We start from the raw sequence: 6,000 nt of genomic DNA, 5'->3' as shown, positions 1-6,000 counted from the left end.
GAGGGACAGGCAGTAGGCTGACAGGAAATGGGGGGAATACAAGGCGGTATTGATACTGTCTCTGTTCCTCCTGCTACAGTGGGAGAAGCTCCAGATGTCCACCAGTGAGAGGAGAAAGATCTACTGTTCGGTGCTGTTCCACCTGATAGCCATCAGCTGTGTGCTGTGGTCCATCTTCGTTCTGGTCAAGAGGACCACAGATGAGATCCGCGTGGGCAGGAATGGTCAGTACGTCACCGGTACTCTGGTCGGGACCCACGCGTGGGTCGCGGAACCATTTTATGAAAATAAATATCCCTTTTTTTCGTTTCCTACTTTTTTTTTTAAATCATTTTAAAAGTTTACCAATACATTTATTCTTTTTTTTTTAATTTAAAATATTTGTCAGCTTTTTTTATTCATTAAAACCTAATAGTGAATGTAAAGATTGTACATTTCCCAACATTCAACCTTTTGCATCAGTGCTCACTGTGTCCCCAAAATTGATATTTTGTCACGGACCCACATTAGAAAATTATCTGTTCCACGTAGACCTCAGAAGATTTGTGTTAAAAGATTCAAAGTGATTAAACTTTTCCAAAATAGCAGATGTACAAGCTTGCATCCTGGTATGAAGTGACGAGCTGTGAGCTTGTAGATCTGCAACGTGTTGCTGAGCTTATATCAGCATGTTGAAAGATTAAAGTGTAATTTTCCTCTTTTATGCACTTTCAACCCGGTTTCCTGCACTGAAAGTGCTGAAATTTGTACCATTGAGCTAACAGAGCCAAAATTTGTGTCTTTGACACGAAGACTAATTGTCTCAATAGAAGATAAGGAATACAAAATACAATAACCCCAATTTTAAGAATACATTTTCATTGTATTCATTATAAAAAGGGATCTTAGAGGGTCACATTGTGCCCCTCTAAGATCAGTGAAAATACAGTATTTATGAAATGACATGCTAGGCATCACTTATTTCAGTGTGTCAGTCCTTCACTGTTCCATATTTTTCCTTGTGACTTGTCATTGTGCTGTACTGTGCTGTGTTGTGCTGTGCTGTGGTGTCCTGTTGTCCTACATATTCTCCTAAATATTTCACCAATATGTTTCAAAATAAACCAATTGTATGTGATGTAAACACATACATACAGTACATAGATCTATACTGGAAATCGTGCAAAACATTTTTATATTTTTACATTTTGAAACATATGAATATATTTGTTCGTACAAAATAGTTGTTTGGTGTGACGTGCTGTGCTGTGGATAGAGACTAAATAATACACTATGAATATTATATATTTAGTTGGTTTTAGGAACATAAAAATAGTTCATACTGTACATAACGTAGAATATGTTTCATCCAGAGAGCGTAAAGGAATAAAGAGATATTACACTTATGTTGATTTCAGAGGATTTGATGAGAATCTCTCTGGCCAACTACAAGTATCACGAGAAGGGTAAGCACAGCACAGCTACTGCTATTGGTCACTGTCGGCCAGAAACCTTGGCCCTCCACGTTCCGTCTCTTTATCGTTGCTGTCTTACCTCACTCTCTTTTTGCCCTACTAGATCACACTACAGCGTCACACGAGAGCATCAAAACCAGTAGATCTGCTACCTTTGCTGTTTTTGAACCCATTCTGACCTGAGATCAGATTCATACGAGGTTTCCACGGGACACACACTGGTCTGATGAACCCATTCTGACCCGAGATCAGATTCTAGAAAAATGTCAGTCGTTCTTCGATTTTTCAAAAATAGCAGACCTACAAGCTCGTATCGCGCCACTCGGTGGCGCGATATGAGCTTGTAGATCTGCTATTTTTCAATAGCTAAAGCATAACATGATGCCAACACCAAAACGGGTGCCCGGTCAGAATGGGTTAATTTGAATCCTGTTTCAACCCACCAGAGACGTTATGTTTCTTTCCATAAATGAATGCCCTCGTCGTATTGCAGTGACGCGCCAAGAGATAGGCGATCTACAAGCTCACATCATTTTACTCATTTTAAAAAGAACATTTTCCGCCTATAATATAATATGACTGTGGCACGGCACTAAAGGCCTCCCCGGAAGGCCAGATGACAGTGGTTTAGTCCGTCTGTTGTTTTTTAATAAATATTTAACCAATTAACAATACCCACATTGGACCCACTGGAACGCAGGTTCCTTTTTTCCATTTCGTGAAAAGTTAAGGCTTTGGACATACAAGGTTTCCACCTGACAGTGATGTACTGTACAGCACAATACAAATCATCGTGCTTTCTGACACACGCTGCAGGCTTTCACCTCTGTGTGTGTGTGTGTGTGTGTGTGTGTGTGTGTGTGTGTGTGTGTGTGTGTGTGTGTGTGTGTGTGTGTGTGCGTGTGTGCGTGTGTGCGTGCGTGCGTGCGTGCGTGCGTGCGTGCGTGCTACGCTTTTGTGTGTTTCCGTGTGGGGTAGGAGGGGTGTGCGTCTGTGTTTGTGTGCCTCTGTATATCTTTTTGCACGTGTGATTCTCCATTTTGTGCGCACGCATGTGACTCTGTGTGTGTAATGGTTATTTTAGTTTTTCATTTGCATGGCATTTCAACGTTGATCTGTTCCAATTCAGTTTAGTTTTAATTAGTTTCTAAAGCGGATTTGTGTGTGTAGTTTTTTTATTACATTTCCTGCAGTATTTTTTTCTGGGGTATTATTTTGTCAGAGGTGACATTTAAAAAAGAATCTTAAAAATAAATTAAGCCTAGTTGTTCTTTTCTTTTTTTAAACTAAAATGTGCTTTCAATTCTAAGTATAATGACTTGGCTCTGTTTGTGTGTGTGTGTGTGTGTGTGTGTGTGTGTGTGTGTGTGTGTGTGTGTGTGTGTGTGTGTGTGTGTGTGTGTGTGTGTGTGTGCGCGCGTACGTGCGGCCCATGTGTGTGTGTGTGTGTGTGTGTGTGTGTGTGTGTGTGTGTGCGCGTACGTGCGGCCCATGTGTGTGTGTGTGTTTGTGTGCGTGCGCATACCTGCTCGCGTGTCTCCACGGCCTTCCCCTCGTGCAGGCGTGCTGGACTGGCCGTTCTGGACCAAGCTCATCGTGGTGGCCATCGGCTTCACCAGCGGCCTCATCTTCATGTACATCCAGTGTAAGGTCTACCTGCAGCTGTGGCGCCGCCTCAAGGCCTTCAACCGCATCATCACCGTGCAGAACTGCCCGCCGCGCGTCTCCACGCTGGCCGCCGCCACGCTGGCCAACGGCAAGCACCACGAAGCCGCCGTGGAGGTTCCGCTCGCCCCGCTCCACGCCCCCGCCCCGGACACACACACAACAGACTCGGAGTATTCGGTGGAGGCTGCCTTGGCGCCCGCACAGACCCCTGTGTGAGAGCGAGGCTTTGTCCCTCCATCCCACCCATGTCTGGGGGAGCGTCGCTGTCTTCATAGTCTCTCTCTCTCGAGACAGACTGTTGACTAACATCGAATTCAAAGGAAAAGAGGGCGCTGTTTTTCCTTCATTTATTTTGACGATGGGTTCTCAGATTGCTGTCGTCCTGACCCCACAGGTCAGGAGGACCCTGTACTAGAGCAGTGGTTCTCAAAGAGGGGTCCGCGGGCCGGGGGCCCTGGAACATTGTGTCACAATGGGTCCCCACCCCGCGGAATTAGTTAATACAATCATTTTAACCACTTTATACATTTACACGTTGGCTATTCAAAAGTAGCAGATCTACGAGCTTGTAGAAAAGTTTGAGAACCACCCTACTAAAGGAACCATACTCTGGTGTGACGCGTTCATCTGTGGTGGTGAAGGGGATTCAAACAGTGGTGGGACGCGGATGCGGACAGAAGGAACAAACCAGGAACTGTTGTGGTTCAAATCATTATTTAAGAAGTAATATCATCTTATATCAGTCATTATGCTTGTGACGATGATAAGAACAAGACCACCAGCTCAGTGGCCTTGTGGTTAGAGTGTCTGCCCTGAAACTGGGAGGTCAGGGTTCCAGCCGGGTCTTACCAAAGACCACCAGCTCAGTGTCCTTGTGGTTAGAGTGTCTGCCCTGAAACTGGGAGGTCAGGGTTCCAGCCGGGTCTTACCAAAGACCACCAGCTCAGTGGCCTTGTGGTTAGAGTGTCTGCCCTGAAACTGGAAGGTCAGGGTTCCAGCCGGGTCTTACCAAAGACCACCAGCTCAGTGTCCTTGTGGTTAGAGCGTCTGCCCTGAAACTGGGAGCTCAGGGTTCCAGCCGGGTCTTACCAAAGCCTGTAAAAATGGGACCCAATGCCTCCCTGCTTGGTTGGATTGGTGGGGGGTTAGATCAACTACAAATGATTCCTGAGCGTGTCACGGCTGCGGCTCACCGCTCCAAGACATGGGCCAAATGTGGAGAACAAATGTAGCATACATTTTGATCCGGATTGTCTTTGGGCCTGCAGCTTGTGGGTCACAACCCACTGGTTGAGAAACACTGTTTTAGAGGAAGGTTAATATAAGTCATTTCTGCAGTGCACCGAGTGCAGCCAGTCTAGCTAAGCCATTGCACTTGAACGGCACACTATCATAGTTAAAGATCAGAACAACGGAATCATAGTTGACACAGCAAGATTTACTGTAGCAATATGTGAACATAATTGCACCCAAAAGACCGAATACGTCATAGCAGGTTGTATCTGAATCATCTCACTGTCAAGTGCATTCCCATTCTCGCAGTCTGGCGGGTTTAAAAGTAATGGTGCAGTCAGTGTTGAGGCTGAAATATGAATTTAATAAAGCCATAGGAACAGTGTTACTTATCCAAATATTATCAAACATTATGCAGCATCAAATCTTGCTTTATACAAGATATCTGCACTTCTGCAATTTCTGAAATTATCTATATTTACCAAGTTGTTTAGTGTCACTGTTTGTACGTCAGATGTAATCACTTGAACCCTATATACACTTTGAGGTCCTGGCCCCTCTATACCAAATATAATCAGCACAACTTGACAATCTACAACAAGCTTGTTCGCCTATTATGAAATGGTCATAATAGGGGCGCTAGCGTGCATGTGGTTAAGTTAGACCCCCCCCCCCCCCCTCACTGACACTGTGAATGTGGTTGACCTTGACATCTGTCAATGTTAACCGTTTAGATTTATCCTGAATTCTATAGGCATCATTTTAAAACAATATGCTGTTTATTAGAGGATTCTCTTTGTCACCGAGTATGAAACCATGGTCTTCATACATGATTAAGATGCAAATGTGTTTGTGCAATAAACAATGAATGTAGTAGACGATCCACCCAGGACAACTGATGCTTTTATTTTCAGAACGTTAAATCAAGATGTTTTGCTGCCATCTTCTGGACAGTGTTGGAACAGCAGTATGTAGTGCTTCCAGGTGAGACACAAGACAACATGTGCATGCTTACTACTTACATACAAAACACATATTCTGGATGGGAACCCCTTTTGGTGTTGTAAGCATTATGTTATACTTAAGCTATTGTAAGCTACTACAAGCTCGCTACAAGCTTGTAGATCTGCAATTTTTTTAAATCGTGAAAATATGGTGCAAATCTTTGAATATATATTCTTTCACAGCAAACCTTTTTTTAACTCAAATCTTTGCTTCGGGGGGGGGGTCCCTGGAACAACATATTTTCAGATGGGGGTCGACGGCCAAATACAGATAATTCTGGGGGTCCTTGACATGAAAAAGGTTGAGCACCACTGACATTCAAACATACGTTTTTCAGAAAACTTTTAGGATTTAGAAGCCTTTTTTTTTTTAATCGGCCTCAGTCCTAAATGGGTTTAAGTTTAAACCAAATCTCTTACAAATACAGCTCCTATGGTACATCCACTGAGAACCTTTTCAAGCACCTGCATCTGGCTTCTTTTCAAAGAACATGGATGCTCTGTTAGGTTGCATGTTCCTGTAATCACACTGCCAGAGCCTAGCATGTTTGAAGCACTGGACCTGGTCACTGACCAGTAGGGCTCGTCTGCTCATAGCCAATTAATTGATTAGTCAATCGTTTTGGTTTTAGTCAACCAAG

Source organism: Protomyctophum bolini (assembly GCF_963924005.1).
Source record: "Protomyctophum bolini genome assembly, chromosome: 3".
In the NCBI taxonomy this organism is placed as follows: Eukaryota; Metazoa; Chordata; class Actinopteri; order Myctophiformes; family Myctophidae; genus Protomyctophum; species Protomyctophum bolini.
This window is presented reverse-complemented; position numbering follows the sequence as displayed.